Source organism: Malurus melanocephalus, unplaced genomic scaffold (genome assembly GCF_030028575.1).
Source record: "Malurus melanocephalus ecotype Western Australia unplaced genomic scaffold, MMel_1.1 scaffold_393, whole genome shotgun sequence".
Lineage (NCBI taxonomy): Eukaryota > Metazoa > Chordata > Aves > Passeriformes > Maluridae > Malurus > Malurus melanocephalus.
Window position 1 is genome coordinate 155,472 of NW_026623625.1, and position 17,667 is coordinate 173,138.

Here is a 17,667-nt window from a genome sequence, read left to right on the forward strand (position 1 = left end):
CCATGGGGTGCCTGCGTCACTGCTCGCTCTGTTATCAGCGTTAGGTAATGCCGGGCTGGTGTTTTGGGGTTTTTTTCCCTTCCCCACTTGGTGTTTACATTTCTAAGAAGTGGCTGAACGTGAACATCCGGTTACACCTTCCGTCCTGGGAAGAGTCGGACACCGAASTGTGCTCTGCTGCCTTGCTCATGTGGGTACAAGTGTGAGCACTTGGCTTTGTGCCTCGGGGGCTTTTCTGGTGAGTGCAGGGGTTTTTCGTATTTAACTGGAACTGCCTGTTAACTAGTCTCTTTTCTCCTTTCTGTTCTATTCACTGCCCCACGATGGATTTTGGTGCCTCGCCTGCGTGGTTGCCCTGGCTCKCTCATCTCTGGGTAAGTACCTGCTTTGTTAGATCTGTGGGAGGAAATGGTTGAAACGAGTTGCTTGGACTTAATGATCTGACCTATTTAAATAATGAACTGACCTGTTTATTCTGTCCTAACTCTGAAGCATTGGTGCTTGTCAAGCAGCATGATTTGTTGTCTGTGTATGTGAAGTTTTTGGATATTGAAAAGCACTTACTTGGCCTGGAAATGGYTGTCCTTTATAATATGAAGAAGCCCCCAGTAGTAGTTTTTCCTACCAGTCTGGGCTGTGGAGCACTGACCTGAGGATAGAAACCACATTAATTGCCAGTAAGTGAGCAAATGGAAGGGAAAAGTTTTGGGGAGTGAAAAGCAATGCTCCCTTTTCTTCCCAGGATTCCTCCTGACATCTGTTGGTGGCAAGTCAGAGCTGTGGTTGTGAAAGGGGCTCTCTGATTGCACTGGACCTCCTTGCTCTTTGCAAACCGTGGTAGTTTGGGGCTTTGCAGGGTGTAGAGAGGAGCCTGAAGCCCTTCGGGCGGGAGAGGAGGGGAAATGCATGTCAAGCTTGGAGAAGAGCACCAGGCACTGATATTTGCAGTTTGTGTTTATRGAGAGCCTGCTTTGCCTGGGGGAAAAATGCCGTGGTAGGGTGTATTCTGATGGTTTCCCTGCAGATGGTTTCCTTGTCCTGAACTTGGCTGTGAGATGGTGTTTGTATATTAAAGCCTCTGAGGATAAGGTGTGTATGCTTAGGGTGGAGGGAAGGAAGTGCTCTGCTTGGTGAAGCTGTTTTTCTGGGTGCAGTGATGCCTTTGCATTGAGATTGTGCTCTCTGGAAACTTCAGTAGTTTTAAATGTACTTTTTTCCTTTTTTTTAAATTCAAAATATCTTCCTGTTAAGTTTTCCCCTTTCCTGTCCATCRCTCATCTTCCTCAGTAACAACCCTCTCCTCTTCTGGTAGGGGAAAGGGCTGAGCACATTTAGAGCAGCTCTGCTCTGTGCCTGAGCATTCTATGTGCTGCCATTCATTGATGAAAGACTTGAAGGGAAAGCAGAGAAAGGTGCTGGGAACAGATTGCCTTATTCTTGAAACTTGACATTATTATACAATGCCTCATTGGGGGGCAGGAGAGATGAATCAAATCCAAGCATAAACCGTTGTTCTTACTCAGAAGTGAGCACTATATTTGGAAGATGAGTATCTGCCTCCTGATCTGAATGAGCTGCTCTTTGCTACTAAATCTCTAAAAGTGGGATCGTTAATTAACTAGAAAACCTGCCTTGATCAAAGGTCCTGAGCTCCAGCCCCACCAAACGCCCCAGCAGTCATTTGAATGCAGAATAAAACTGCTCCACGTGGAATGTGCAGCTGGAAGCTGCTGGGAGCTTGGTTGTGGAGGAAGATACAAATGCTCACTCGCATGACGGACAGAATGGGTTAGTGAGAGGCAAAGCTGTCCCAGCACACTAGCTGCAGCTGCACCAGGGTAGCCTGGAGCAGGTCTTTGGCCAGAGAGTYTTCCTGCTCAGTGCTTGAGCAGAATGTCAGGACAGTCACCCGTCTGCCTATCTGTGTGACAAGTCTCTGGTAAAGGGTRAATTTCTCCCGTGGGAGACACTGATAACCTGGATAATCCCTGGTTTGCCCTCCCTAGAGCAATCTCCATGTTACTTTTGCCTGTTTTCTTGCATGTATTGYCCAGAGAGARCTGCATTTTGGTGCTGCTTGTTATGGGCTTTGGAGATTTTGATCCTGATATGAGATGAAATTTGCTGCTYGCTGAATACTTAGTGCCAATCTTGGTCAGCAAACAAGAAAGCCAAGTGGCACCTTGTTAGGGATGGCAAAGATAAAGGTGTGTAGGGGTGAACCAGTTTCACTGGCTCAGGGACAGCCCTGACCCTCACCCACCRGAGAAAACAACCTGCTCAGATTGCCTCTTCATCTTCAAGTCTGGCTTATCTTAAGGTAAACRTAAAATGCATAGGAGTTTTAGTTAAGAGAATCTTCTCTCCTGACCTGGTAAGTGTTGGGCATCTGTCCTGAAAGTAGCACGCCAGCAGCTTCCATGGAGGGAAGCTGGGACTAGCTGCAGGGCAGAAACYGTGAAGGAAAATGCTGAAAATGCAAAAGGAGCCACTGTTGGGGGTTTTGCTCTTGACCTTCAAGCTGGGCTTCACATATGTTGCCATTATTTAAAGCCTGTGAAGAAATCCAAGGTGAGGTCATGGCTGAAAAATTGTTCACTGCTGTGTCTGTGATGCTTAGTGCAGGGTGTTCATTCATGAGCTGCGTTTGGGCTCTGTCTTCCCATATGGTGGCACTGGTGATGCTGAAAGCCATGTGCTGTCTTTAAGTTTATCTGTACATGTAATTTCTTTGTATCCCAGAATTCATGGGTGACCTGGAGAAGGACATTGCTTTGCAGAGCCCTTGAGCTTGTGTTGTGAACTTGGGTCTCTCCTTAGTTCTTATTAATACATAGCCCAGAGTGGAAGAACAAATGAGGTTTCCAGCACCTTTCAGTGAGATTTTCTTCTTTAACCTCTCCTGTTGGTTGACAGTGGCTGAACATGAGCCCAGGTGGGCAAGAGGGCAAATGACACATGGCCTRTACCAGCAGCAGTGTGGCCAGCAGGACTAGGGCAGTCCCCCTGCACTGGTGAGGCCAAACCTGSAATCCTGGGGTCACTTTTGGGCCTCTCACAAMGAGAAAGAYGTTGTGGGCTGGAGCAYGTCCAGGGAAGGGAACAGAGCTGGGGATGGKTCTGGAGCCCCAAGAGTGGCTGAGGGAGCTGGGAAAGGGGCTCAGCCTGGAGCAGGGGGGGATCAGGRGGGRCCTTGTGGCTCTGCACARCCCCTTACAGGAGGGGGCAGCTGGGGAGGGGGGGTTGGTTAGGGAATGAGGCCGGAAATAAAACAGCTTCAAGCTGTGCCAGGGGAGGTTTAAGTTGGATATTAGGGGAAAGAGTCATCCACCACTGGCACAAGCTGCCTAGGGCAGTGGTGGAGTCCCATAGCGGGGTTTAAAATCTGTGTTGATGTGGCACTTAGGGGCATGGGTTAATAGTGGGCTTGAGAGTGCTGGGTTAATGGTTAGACTCTGATCTTGGAGGGCTTTTCCAACCGAAAGGATTTCATGATTTTAAGGAAATGCGGCAGCAAAGTATCTCTTTCACTTGTCCCACCCCCTCATCGGAGACCATCAGACTCAGACGCAGTGTCAAGTTCTAGGGTCAGCTTAGCTCAGTGTTTTCACTTTGTTGCTTTGTAAAGCAGTGAAAACAGTTGTCATTGTGGCATTCAGAATAGCAGTGCTGCCCTCTGAATTACCATCTAATTAAATGAAAGCAAAAACTCCAAASCAAGTGAGCTTCGGTTGCATAAGAAAAGCTGTTTTAGTTGACCTAAAAACCGACATTGAAAACCAGCCTAAACAGAGATGCTTTCCCTCCCAGCACTATGGGCTGTGCAGAGCAGTTGCCGCTGTTCTTGGAGAGCCATTCATGCCGTGGCAGCTGCAAGCCCACTTCAAAACAGTTACTCCTTTGAGACTTGCTTCCCTTTTGCTTGATGGTTGGAGAAACCCTGCTGTGGAGACAAATAATTAGAAATAAAAGATGGCAGCTTAATGATTATTAGCTTTTCTGACACAGTCTGCAGTGAGTGCAGGCTGAGTCTCCAAGCTGCTGCTGCATCTCCKGCTCCAAAGATTCACTGTGTGCACTGTTACTGTGCAGCCTCAGTGGACCTGCAGAATGTCCTGAACTAACAGAGTTGTTATTTATTTCAGTAACAAACCTTTTCAGACTCTTGGCAATTAACTGTGACAGTGTTAGTGTGCTTCCTGCCCTCACCTCTCTGTCTCTCCATCCATGCTCACAGCTTTCCTGGCACCTTCTTATCCCCCTTGCCCTCCTCTATTACTTGGATTCTGTCCATAATTATGAACCGCTTTGGGTTTTCTTAATAAAATAAGCRTGGAAAGTTACTACCATAAAACAGCCTCAAAATGCCTTATTTTGAGCTCCAGAAAAACTGGCAGCCATAGCATRCTATCCTCTGGGATTTTGTCTTATTGATATTAATCTTTTTGAAGCTGGTATCCATGACTGCCAGTTTCAGAGGTTAACATACTGCATTTCAAACAAGCTGAGGTATTTTTTTTAAATTTATGATATGGAAATGTGCACCAATTAATGATTGTGCACCTGCAGAAATGCCTCTGGGTGGAATTCGGCTGTGCTCTATTAGGTTCTTGGAACATCCATGKGCAGGACTCAGAGTGATGAGTCTGATCCCATTYAGTAGCTCAAGACAAACCCTGCGAGGTCCAAGGATGTGTCAGGCAGGGGAGGCAGTGCTGAACAAGCTGATGCAGAGCTTCAGCTCTTATTTGTGGAAGAAATAATYGTTAGAAGTTGTATTTGCTCTCCATGTGTAAAGTTTTAATTATGTTGTTCTTAGGTTTTGCCAGATGTCAGTCACTGATTSACAGGTTTAGCCCTCAATCACCAATTGCTGTCTGTTGACTAGTGCTGGCTTCATGGCCGTTGTGAATTTTCTGCCTGGCCTTTGGATTACATGGAATGTGCAGACCCGAGCACTCTCTACCAAGTATCTGCCTCAAACTTTATGCTAGGTATGCACTAGTCCTAAATAAACCCTGGTCTTGAAACTGTCCTTACCCAAACCAAAGAGCTCTGAGCGTTTTGAAGCCAAGGGGTGCCCTTTGCCCARCAACAGTGTAACAGTATGGAGTCAAATCTCTTTCACTGAACTGRTGCCTTTCTGGGGAGAAGCTACAGTTCAAAACACACATTCCTGTTAGTTAAATAAGTCAGAGCCTCCGTTGGCTGCAGTTTGACTCCTCATCCATGCAAGGAGTAAATCAGCCCCTGACATCCTTTGTTTTTAGTGTGGCTTGGCTGCCTCCCTGCTGGAGCACTGGTCTCTAGGTGGCACTCACTGTTATTTTTGTGCATTTCAAGAAAGGCTGCATAGCTGAACTTGTCCCCTGCTGAAGGGACAGCTGCCTCTCTGGCCATGCTGGCCGATCCTGCTCGGTTTAGGAGGCTGACACAAGGTCTTGAACTTCTTCCTTCTGCCCAAATATAGGGCTTTCCAGCAGTGTCTACTGGAATTCCTAAAGAGGGGTAGGGAATAAACTGCTGTTTGTGAGCACACTCCTCGGGTTTTAGTTGTGTCATCTTTTAGTGAGACTGTTGGGGAATTAAATCCTCGTAAATGCTTGGAAGGGGGATGAGCTCTTGAGGTGGTGGAGATGAGTGTGCTGTGGGACAGTCTGAGGTCCCTTTGATGGTTCTTTTCATGGTTCAATCAGTTTCTTGGATTGTTTCTGGAGCTCAGGCTCATGCCACACTGACTCTGCCTTTTCCTGGGCCTGCACTACCTGAATGCACAGCATCACCTGTAATCTGTTSTCCAGGATTTGTTAAGCTCTTTCYAGATCCTTTAAGAAAAATTGTGTGWTTAATACTTCCTARTCATACKTGAGAGGAAGAATATTTCTCTGTCAATGTAGAAACATGCATTGTATGAACACTCGATCCTGCAGGCTGCAGCTGACCTCCTTTAATCTCTAATAGTGCATCTTGGCAGAAATGTGCTTTATGTGYTGACTCTAAGCCCTGGAACAAAGCTGACTTTCCAGGGAGCTGTTCTTCCCTGTGCTGGCGCACAGCCTGGAGAGAGCTGAAGCACCTCTTCTGTTTTATYCCTCCTTCTCCTTGGAGCTTGTCTGCTGTGCTGCAAGACGCTGACTCAAATGAGCATCAACTTCATACAAATCAATGAAACCCATGACGGAAGCTTTTTGCATCAATTAACCAGTTTGCAGGTGGGATGGGTATTCCTGGGTGTACAGACTTAGTTCCTAGCCACCCCCTCTGCTTTTCCCATCAGCACAAAAGGGATCCATATGAGCCAGCCAAGTATCAAAAAGATCTAATGGCTCAAAAATTGGATTCTCCTGTCCACAGAAAGAGCACACGGTTTTAGTTTTGCAACAGTGGCCTTTAAAGGCTACAAATTACAGCCAAGGAAGGAAAACTCTCCAGTAGTAAGCCACACAGAAAAGGATGGGAGGAGCCATTTGGATTTAGCAAAACTGGAGGTGATCTGCCATGACGCTAAGTTTGATTCCAGTACATAAATCACTCTTTAGCTATGGAGAGTGTTCCTTGGCCCTTTAACAACTATCTCAGCAATGAAGCAGCTGTTGGTTCTGGAGAATATTATGATGGGCTACAATAGATTTAATCTTTGGTTAAATCTATTGGTACAGGCCAGGTRAGTGTAAATGTTCCAGRTTGCCTTCACTGTGTACACACARGTTGTAGCAAAGCAGTGCAGAGTGYTCTAGACCTTAGTGAGAATTCCTTGAGTTTGCAGTTTAGCCRGTCAGAGGCCTTTCCAGCAGTGAATTCTGTGCTGGAGAGAGGGGTGGGCAGGGGAGAAATGCAGCATTASTTGAAGCATCCCTTCCTTTCAGGTGAATAATTTACCTGCAATATCTTTATTCTAGATCACAATTTTACAGGAACACAAAGCTTGAGAAGTCAAAGGGAAGTTTCCTTTCCTCTTTCTTGTATTCTCACAGCCAAATCAGCATTGCTGATGGTGACAGCAAAGCTGGAAGAGGAGCCAAGGGCAGAGGGCCAGGACCTGGAAAAACTGAGCCACCTGCTCTCCTCCCACCTTGTTTGCTCTTGTGAAATGGCTGCTGCTGCAAGGGAGATTGTCTCTTATTTGCAAAGTGTGTGAGCACGCACAGAAATGGAGTGTGCCTATTGTGCGTTCACAAACATCTGTGTAATACAGCTCACTTAGAGCAGGATGGATAAAGGATTCATCTGACAGTTTAATTTATTTGTTTTCCTAGAATCTGGTGTAATCCTGAGTATTTCTCTTCACCTTAAATCCTGCTTGCTTTGGGGGAGGGAGCATAAGCACCAGTATGATGCGCGATTGCTTTGTTTAGATTGGGAATTCCTCACTGGAGAAGCTCCTCAGGGCAAAGAGGAGAGCTCTGTGCCTTTTATTGTTGTGCCAGTAATGCTCTGRGCAGTGTTCCCCAACACTGGTGTAAACTGGGAGCCTTGTTTTACAACAGATCAAGCCAGGAGTGTATCCTGCAGRGCTGGCAGAATGCTGGATCACCTTACAAAGATCTGTTCTGTGAAGAAATTACTTGAGCTGGATTTAATCTGCTTTCTGTATGCTCTTAGGATGCTGCAGTGTGYCCTGCTGAGCTGCTTGCAAGTGCCTGCACATTACCCAGGCRGAGGGCASAGTTTGGCATCGTTCTCTRTGACCCAGTTGGTTTGYWCTGACCGAATCCAWMAGGATCTGAGYGCTCTCAGTGGCCTTTCACCTTGCRAGGAACAACCTCTGCCTTRGCAACCCCAARYGTGTGYCTAAAATGAATATATTTCCTGTCCTTATTCCTATATCCAGCAGCTAGATACCAAGAAATCCTGACTTACTAAAATAATTCTCAGTCTCTAAATGACTTCCATAAACCAACTRTGACTGGGAGAGTTCTTTAAATAGTTGCAATCCAGGCTTGGCACAGGGCAAACTGTTCTTACAGTGAAGAATTTAAGAAATTTCCATTACTTTCTATGGGATTTCAGAGGTCAGTTTGGRGCTGTGTAGGAAGGAAAAAGTTAGAAGCTAAGCCAGTGACTTCCAGCAGAAGTGTGRTGGTGATGGTGTATTTCCATGTGCACAAGAGTGGTGATTTTGGGCTTCTTTTTTCCTTTTCACCCCATGCTTTCTGCTCCCTATAGAATATTACTTTGGTGTAGGCTAAAATCCCCTTGCCTGCGAAGAACATTTTTCAGGCTCTCATGGCATAGACCAGGTGCCTCTTTTCATATCTGATAAATCAACTTTTTAGTTTCTCTTCCTTCAGCTTTGAAGCCATTCAAGCTCTCAGTCATTTGTTTGGGGTGGGAAGAGGCGACAGCATCCTTTGCCCTCGCACACAGTGCGTTGGCAGCTTGCACTAGTGCTCCCTGTGGATAAATGCTTCACCTGGGAATACAAAATGCAGGAGCTGCTGCTCTCTGTTCTCAGCTGTTGGCAGATGGAGTTGGGGATCATCTGGTGATCYGAGCGCAGTGGATGATGTGCTGTGTGGTGTTAAATCACTGCTTTGATGCAAAGTTTTTGTTGTCCTGGTCTCTCCTCCATGTAATCTGCAGTCGGCTGATGCGTGTGGTGTACAATGAAGCAGTGTGGTTTTGTTTGCTTGTTTTTCTTGCAAGAAATAGCTGYCAGCCAAAAATTGTGGTTTCTTTGCTTCATGGTTTTCTCCTCAAAGCCATTTGGACTTGTGTTTCTCTTCTGGCAGTGGTGAGTAGTAGCAAAGGCAGCAGTTGTGGTGGGTCAGCACTTAACATCTGRTGCTCCTCCCTGCACTGCCTGGGCTATTAAAATGTGTTAATTTATTGCACTGGGGAGTGAAGTCAGAGCTTCAGGGCATGTTTCAAGGGAACTACCTKCCCCTAATGTAGGAGCAGCGAGGTAAAGCCACCAGACTTTCCCAGCCTGTGTTTTTTTAATCAAATGCGCTCATCTGAGTCCCAGGAAACCACCAGATAGTCCAGATTTAAGGCAAAAATATCTTGTCTCATTAAGGARATCTTTGCATGTGGTCTCAGCTCTGAGACAAAGGGGAGCTGCCCTGTTCTTGGCAGAGCTGAATGTCATAGATGTGTTGAGGAAAGGGGGTAAATAGCWGTGAGAAGCATGTTAATTTTTCTAAAAGTCTGGGTATTTTTAGCTCCCATGTAGCACAAACGCCCTCAGTGTGMTAGTGGCCCTTGCTGGGTCAGTACCAGTGAGGGCTCAGCATGGTCATGGAGCCATCCCAGCTCCAGTGTGCATCAGCCTTCGGTRTTATCTGCTGATGGAGAGGCAGGGCGGTTGCTCATAATCGTGGCAGAATAATGTGCCTGAGAGCTTAATTCTCTTTGGGAGACAAACGGAGATGCCTTGGTGTCAGGCGTATTTGGGACTGTGTGTATATTTGAGGGGGATTTGGTTCCTGAGCTGGGCAGGCTGGAGCCTCTGGGAGTGCTCAAGAGGCACTAGGCAGCGTTTTGCTCTGATGTACGCAGCAGTGAGAGCTGGACAGCTCTGTTTGACAAAAATARGTGATTCTAATTTGGCTGTAGGTGCGGGATTCCAGAGCAGGGGAAGGGCGGGCTCCTCCGTGGGGCTACGCTGCGCTCTTGGGGCGGTTTCTTGTTGAACAAGCGTTCGCCACCTCAGTCGCTTTTTTGGCTTGTCATCCACAAACCGATTACGAATGGCCTGATGCTTAAAAAAACAAAGAATATAGTAACAGCATAAGGAAAATCCCAACGCCTTCTCCCCCCCCCCCCTTTCTTCATACACTCCTTGCTGCTTCATCTTGGGTCTCCCTTGAGAGCTGGGCCGCRACTTTCTCTGGGGAGCAGCCAACGGTATTTAAAATCTAGGTCACGGAGGGAGGGGAGCGGCGCTGCCGCTCGCGGTACCGGCGGGCAGGACCCCTCCTGCCCCGTTCCTACCGGGGCCGTGCGGCGCCAAATTATCGCTCCACCACCACCATCACTTTAGCGGGGGGGCGGGGGGAGGGGTGGGCGGGAACAGGCGGTGATCCTGTCATTTCAGTCCCTCGCTGCCGGGGTGTTTTTGTGGTGGGCACAGGGAGGCAGCACCGGGCGATCCCTCCGGGCCGCCCGCGGGAGGGAAACGTGAGGGAGCGGGATGGGGGGAGCCAAGAGGGGGCGCGCGCTCCCGCTCCCCCGCCCGCGCGGCCGCCGAGGGTTTCCCGTAGCCAATAGKGAGGCGGCGTTGGCGCCCCGCCCCTCGGCCTCGGCCAATGAGAACTTACTATAGTGTTGTGGGGGGGGGAGGCGGGGCCAGGCGGGGGCGGGGCGGGGCAGAGCCGCGGGCGGGCGGCAGCGGGCGCGGAGCGGCGGGCGCGGAGCGGGGCGGAACGGAACGGAGCGAGAGCGGCTGGCTCGACGCGCCGCGGCCCCGGGGTGCTGCACCGCAGCGGGGGCTCTGCGAGGCCCGGCGTGAGGTCAGCGGGCGCCTCGCGCGGGGGCGGCCGGGTAAGTGCGCGCGAGAGCGTGTGCGCGGCGCGGGAGTGCGCCCGCGGCCTTTGCGCGGCRGGTCCTGTCCGTGTGTCCGTATCCGCCAACGCGGGTCGGTGCGTGCCCACCATCTCTGTGCSTGTGGGCACGTGTATGAGCCCGTGTGTGGCTGTGCACCGTGTGTGAGTGCCTGTGTTCATCTGCGCAAGGTGCGTCTGCACAGCGAGTGTTTGCGGTTCGTGTTCCGGTGCGTGTGCGTGGGGTGTTGGGGTGTGTACGCATGGTCTGCACAAACACCCTGTGTGTGTGGTTTGTATCGAGGATATGGTGTGACTGCTGTGACCTCAATGCGTGTGCAACCTGTGCGTGTGTATGTGCACTGTGTGTGCGTGCAGCATGTATGTGCACACCAGGCGAATGTGCACGGTGTTTCTGTGTGCATCATGTATGTGTATGTACACACTCCGTGTGTGTGTGTGTGCGCAGCGTATCTGTGTTTGCACTGTGGGTGTGCTCACAGTGTATCTGTGTGTGCACGCTGTGTGTTTGCACTGGCCGAATCCAGTGTATCTGTATGTGCCCAGTGTGCACGGCTCATGTGTGAACGCTCTGTGGGGCTGTGTGTGTGTGTGATGGAGAACTGGAAACCGAAAAGCTGAGGCTCATCCCGAGGCAGATTCTGCAGGAGGCAGGAAATGGGGATGGCAGGATAGGGATAGGGATAGGATAGGATAGGGCACAGGGGAGCTGGCAYCCAGTGTCCCCGTTTGCTGGGATGGGGTTGCCGGGTCTGCTGTGGCCAGACTGGGATCCCCAGCTCTGCCTGGAGTCCATTGTGCAGGGGGAGGAGGAAGGAGATATGGCGGGGAGGGACTGTCGGGGAAGTGCTCTGGGCTCCACAGACTGGTGCCCRCTCACCCACCCATGGGGCAAATGAGGGTGACATGGTCTGGCATCAGTCACACAAGGGCTCTTTCCTGTCTGTACATCCTGCTTTCCTCTGAATTCCCACCTCATCCGACCAGGAAGCGACCCTCTTCAGCTATCTGTATCTTCTTCCAAGGCATATTTTTATTTCCCATCTCCAGCAAGGCACTGTTTATAATGAAAATGACTCCAGAGGGTCTGGAATGAGTTAAAATCCACCTCTACCACCTCTGAGTGCCGCAGCTGCAAGTGTCCCGAGTTCTCCCTTCCGTGCTCCGTGTTTTTTGGGGAAGAGGAACTTGTTCACCCTTTGTGTGCTGGTTTTGCACAGGGTCTGGCAGCTCTCCCCTCTGTGGCTGTGTAAATGGTTATTCAAGAACTGCATGTTTGGTGGCGAAGAGAAAATTTCTTAGCKATTGTCCAGATTCTGGGATAGATGCTATGCTGGTTCAGTTATAATTCTGTGTGTTAAGTTAATTAATATACTGGAGAAGCAAAGCAAAACAGGTCCCTTCCAACCCAAACTATTCCATGATAATCTTATTTTTGAACAGTACCACAAACYCCTTTTTTGTCTTATCTTGCATTTAGGATTTTAAGGCTTTCCTTAACCTGCTGGATTTTGCTTGCTTTAGGTTTGTAGATCAGGAGGCATGGTCTTTGAATTAGCGATTCTTATTCACAGTTGAGACACTGAATGTAAAAATAATCCCTCTAAAGTCTCGTGGGACAGAGAATATGCTGGGTCTAGATGAGAGATGCAGAGGGCCTCTGCCTTGGCTGCTGCCACTTCTGTGATGTTTTGGAGTGCAATTCCTTTCACAATTAGCTAACTCTTGTGTTGCTGCCCCAGGAGCTGCTCTCTTAATTTCAAAGATTGCTTTGTGGAGATCCAAAGTWTTTTTTTTCTTTTTTTAATGGCTGGTGCTGCCATATTTTTAATGATTTGATGGTTTTCCTGCAGCTCTGTGGTGGTTGTTAAGCGTTGCATGTCATGTGTCAGTGATGCTGATACCCTTGATGTTTATATTTTACATCATGCCAACGTCTTGCATCTTCAGTTGCACTTCTGGGGGAATTGCGAGCATTGGGTATGATTTAAAAGGCCGTTTGCATATCTCTGCTTCCATGGCCTTAATAAAGAAGGGGAGTATTTTCTAGGATTCCCATGGAAGATCATAATCTGCTGCGGAAGGYAAATATCAGGATAAACATAGTGCTCTTTACCTTGAAAACTCAATTGGAGCTATATGAARCAGAGAAAAGAATGGTATTTTTCCTACTAAGCGCATTCATTATTTCCTGTGTTAGTTTAGATAATGAGAACAGGAAGTACCTGTGTTTTCATCTGATCTCACAATTGCAATTTAAAACAAATAGTTTTATCAGAAGCAAAGTATTTCATGGGAAGACAGCAATCCTGAGGAGTAAAGACCCCTCTCGGCCTGTTTCCAAACACTGTATMTGTTCCCAAAACCTAAAAATGCTTCAGACAATTATAGTCCAAAACTACAGCTCCTGGCTCCAGTATCTCCCTGCCAAGTGCCCATGTGCTCTGCATGAGCATCCGCGGTGTTTTTCACTTGACAGCATTTGATTTTTGAAAAGCAGTAAAACATGTCTCTACTACTGCCCCCTTTACTGCTTGTTGAGCAGATACTTGAATGGWTGGGACATAGGCTGGTGGGGACATGGCTTTTGTAGTGAGCAACCACTTCTACAAATTCATTTATTAGAGATCAAAGTGTTGCTGTGCYGGGCTGGCTTGCAGGGATGTTGGGATGCTCTGTGTGCATTGATACCTTGATAGGTGGATGACGATGATGACGATGATGATGATGTGAATGTAGCATATAATGAACATACTGGAATAAATTGTGTGTACWGAAGGGTTAGTGATGGAAGACAGTAGCTCTGAACTAGGTTTTCACCAGCAGTTATTTGGCATCCCAAAGGAATCCTGGATTTTTGGGGTCAGCAGGTGACCCTCTGACTCTTCATCCTGGGGGCAGTTTGGTGGAAGTGTTTTCTAGGTATCCGCAGCATCTGACTAGGAGTTTCTCTTCAAAGGCCTTTCTTTGTGTTCCCAAAGGAGGTGTATGTGCTGAAAGCCTCTTCGTTTTGGGGAAACGTAATAGTACCTGTTTCACTGCAGGGTGGGTTTCTCTTCAGCCTCCCTACTGCCATATTTAACCTATGTTTTGGAAAAAGTCATAGAAATTCGTGCTGGTTGGAGGTCTTGTGTCCATGATGGGAGGGAGAGCTCTGGGCTCTCCCCAGGTATCCAGGCCAGGGATCTGTGCTCCTAGTGGGAGATTCCCCCTCTTCTGTGGATGGAGGAATGCTTGGGGCTGCAGGGGGGAGCTAGAGCTGGGCTGTACTGGTGTGCCACACTGGGTCAATGTCTCTCTGACTTGGAGCTTATTTTACATTCCTGGGAATAAGCTGTGATGACTCTAAGGGCTTTAATAGGGGAGTGAGAGGGTCTGTGCAGAAGCCCTATGGATGCAATAATTKCCTATCATAAACCTTATTTTGTACTTTCAAATTTCACTGCAGATCTGTTGGCTTCCCTCTAATTTTCCTGCAACTTTCCTAGAGCATTAGGGAATGGCAGATACTCAGGTTGTTCAGGCTTGGAGCTGTGTTTGTTGCWGTTGTGTGTTTCTCCGATGAAGTTCAATGTAAAGTGTTCAATGTAAAGCTTTGCAGCAGGAATGGAAGTTACACTCTGGGCCTGGGGATCTTTTGCAATGATTATTCTGCTTTCTTGGTGCTTGGCTTTTGCTGTAATCTTGTGTAGATTAAGCAAGCAGCAATGCCTAGAGATTGCCCTTTATATATCTTATCTACTACTGTTTTGATCAGTATTGTGATTTCTTAAGTTGCAAAGAACTGTAGGATGTAGCATGGCAGGGATTTATCTTTGTCCATCAGATGGATTAGGTAGGAATGTTCATGGCTTGTACTTAATCCAGATTAATATTATTAGTTTCTTTACGTTCAGTCAGTTGTTTACGCTTGTTTATGTGAGTTTTTGCTTGTGTAATGCCACTCATATTGTGTATTAAAAGCAAATGATTTTTATTTGTCTCTGTAGATGGACTAAATATTCCTTTACCACCTTCTTCTTTTGTTTCTTTTTTTCCCTTTTTTTTTTTTATTCTTTTTTTTCTTTTCCTTGAATTTTTTTTTTAAATGAAGCAGTTCCACAGAGAGGGAAGTTGTGTGGGCTTGGGGGTGTGTTCAAGCAATCGTACTCTTCCAGGGCATTCTCCTGCAGACCCTGCTGTATTTATGATCCGGGATTTTTAAACAAATTCCCAAGCCAGTTTGCTTTAGCTGCTGTGCTCAGAGGAAACGTCGGCAGCAGTGGTTTGTAATTTATAATTTATAAAGTCTCACAGCACTTGAACTYTGGTGCTTTTGGAGGGGACTGTGAGTTTTGTGTCTCCCTGATCTCAATGCAGTGACTAAAAGATGTAGGAAGATGAGCAGCTAGGTGGTGGCAGGGCTCCATGGCTGCCTGGTTGCTTGGCTGTGGCCATGGCATTGGGTGCTTTCTTCCCACATGTGTATTTTTGGGGAGCAGCCCATCTATTTGCTGGTGAGGGCTAGTGCCACGGGATGTCAGCCTGGCTTTCAAACAGGGTCACACCATGKAGTAACGCTCTGTGTCTGCCTCAGGAAACCTGGAGCCCAGACATGTGGAGGATCCTTTGCTCTGCCAAAATTGAGTTCTTCTTAAAGGGATCAGCTCAGCCTGAGCTGTAACCACCGYAAAACACACCGTGGCAGGAGCCTGGGGATGGGAGTGTGCTTTGAAAGCAGTGGAAGAAGAATTGGGCTAGTTAGCTATTTCTGTGAAAACCACAATTCCTTTGAACCTGCCGGTCACTGGCTGTAGGCTGATTATTCCGCTCCTTCTCCGCCCCATGGAACGTGTGTGTGAGAGAGAGATAATTAAAAGCTTTTAGTTAAATAAATAACTAAGCTGCTCATGCAAGTTTATAGTAGAATTGCAGAGCCAAACCCTTGGAGGTGGAAGATGGCGTGTGCTGCTGCTGGTCCCACAGCATCTCCTTGTCTTCCTCTGCTGGTGTGGCCGTGGAGCGTGATTCCATATGGACTTTTCACCCCCAGGGYTTGTGCATCACTGAATATGAGAGCGAGCAGGTTGTAAGTGGGGACAGTCCTATCCCATTGTGTCCAGGGCTYCAGGCTGTATTTATTTCCTGCTATTCAGATTCTGCTCCACGGACGGGATTAATAATTCCCGCTCGGATTCATCTGCCGTGCTTGTATGCAAATGAATCRAAAGCACGAGCTGGTCTCTGCAATTCACTCATGAGATAGTCTGGATGCTCCAGGACAGCTTGAAGGGTGGTTTRGTTTTATCCCTTTGACACAGAGCGTGATGGAATGTTTTATGTTTCAGCTGTGGTTTCTGCCTCTGTGAACTGCCTGCAGTGCCTCGAGCCAGGTGCTTGGAAAATGAGAAACATGCAGCTGGTGATCATTCCTAGGGAGTTTTAGGACTCSTTTGTCATTGGGCAGGGGCTGGTTCATGGAAGGATAAAAATCTTTCAGGTCCAGGTTCAGCTGCCCCAGCCAACAAATATTTTCCTTCCTGCAGCTCTGCCTTGCATGCCGCTTTCCAGTTCCTGAACCAGTGGATAAGAGGGCTCTATAACCAATGTTATAGAACCTCCTGAGTTGRAAGGAATGARCAAGGATCATCRAGTCCAACTGCTGGTGCTGCACAGAACATCTTAACAATCCCATCCTGTGCCTGAGAGCATTGTCCGTTGTCCAAACTCTGGAGCTCTGGCAGCCTTGGGGCTGTGACCATTCCCTGGGGAGCCTGGGCAGTGCTCRGCCACCCTCTGGGGGAAGAACCTTTTCCTGWTATCTGAGCTAAATGTATTTCCCCCTAAACATGAGGGCCAGAGGACAGCAGGATGCCCTGGGCCTTTATGGGAAAATGCAAATTTTAGTAGGTGCAGAGACAGCTCAGGGTGACATTTTGCAGACAGACAAAAGCACCCTTAAATCTCCAAACAAAAAAATGCTGGTTGGTCTTTATATACTAGATTCTGTGGCACATAGTGTTTTAATCCTGTTTGCAAACACACATATCCTGGCAGTGTCACCTTGACATGYATGTCAGAGACAAGCCAATGGGAGCCTTCGGGGATGCAGCCCCTTGGAGAAGAGCAGTGATGAGCTGTCATCCTCCTGGGAGTCCTCCTGTCCTTCATATACATGAAAACTTAGCTGCTCATTTGGCCTGAAAAATCTTGAAATACAGCATTAGGCCAAGGTTTCTGGCCTAAGTACCTGTTGTGCAAGTGTTGGCTGGCAGTGATTGACAGGCAAGATGGAAATTCTGTGTTTAAATTGCAGGGGTGTGGGGTGTGAAGTTAAAAGTCACTTGACTAGCATCCCTCTTTCTTCTGCATGAGTGTGTGTAAGTGTGTAGAGGCAATAAAAAGGCCATTTGTCATGTAAGCATGCCTTGACACGGGCAGAAGGCAGAGGATCCATTCTTACAGCTTGTAGGAGAAAGGGGTCACATTCCATGCAAGAAAACAGCATTTTTGGGACCCTTAGTAGCACGTATTACAATTTGAGCAGGGAGAAATCCGGTGGGATGAGTACCAGGCACTTCCCTGGTGTCCCTCCATCCCTCCTCCTGGGAAGTRCCAGCACTGCTCCTGTGTCCCTCTCTTCCTCCTGGGATTGGTGCCGGTGCTCGATGCTGATACTGCTGTTTTTTTATCTCCAACTGCCAACTTGAAAGTGAGTGTGTATGGTGAGAAACTTGTGAGAGTCTTGGTGAATAAGCACATGAAATAGCAACATGATAAACTCGCTGTGGGCTGCCTGGTCCAGCTGTGGGAATAACTTTCATCTAGGACAAGCTGGAAGCTTTTGAGGCCTGGGGAAGAGTTCAGACAAAGAGAAAATGCGAGTTTTGAGCTGTTTATATGAATTTCTAGTCAAAAGAATTTAAGGATCCCCACACTCTCTCAGAGAGAGGCAACAACTTGAAGCAGAAACTTGTTTTGGAAAGGGAAGAATTTTGAGTACATATATATTGCTTTTCTATGGATTTTCATGGGCAGCCAGGMCCCCAAGCAGCCAGGTGTTTAAACATGACAAAAAGCAGTCTGGCAGACGTATGGGTTTTCTGGCTTACACAGATGAGCTGGCTTCATTCTTCAGAGCTTTCTGAAAAATTTAGTATTGTAGAGATGACCCTGAAGAAAG

General features: G+C 47.7%; 1 protein-coding gene across 22 annotated transcripts in view; it reads left to right on the top strand.

Moving 5' to 3' along the window:
• The window catches only part of EPB41 (erythrocyte membrane protein band 4.1), a 93,790-nt gene that overhangs the window by 9,020 nt on the left and 67,103 nt on the right, over positions 1-17,667 (top strand). For 10 of the 22 annotated variants that reach the window (XM_057379209.1, XM_057379189.1, XM_057379187.1 and 7 more), the window contains exon 1: positions 10,352-10,485. The exons of 1 other annotated variant lie outside the window; for it this stretch is intronic. The gene's annotated coding sequence lies outside the window, so the exon portion shown is untranslated. Of the gene's footprint in view, positions 1-6; positions 45-196; positions 375-10,351; positions 10,486-17,667 lie in introns of those variants that run through there. 11 more of the 22 variants (XM_057379198.1, XM_057379195.1, XM_057379196.1 and 8 more) reach the window with 6 other exon arrangements.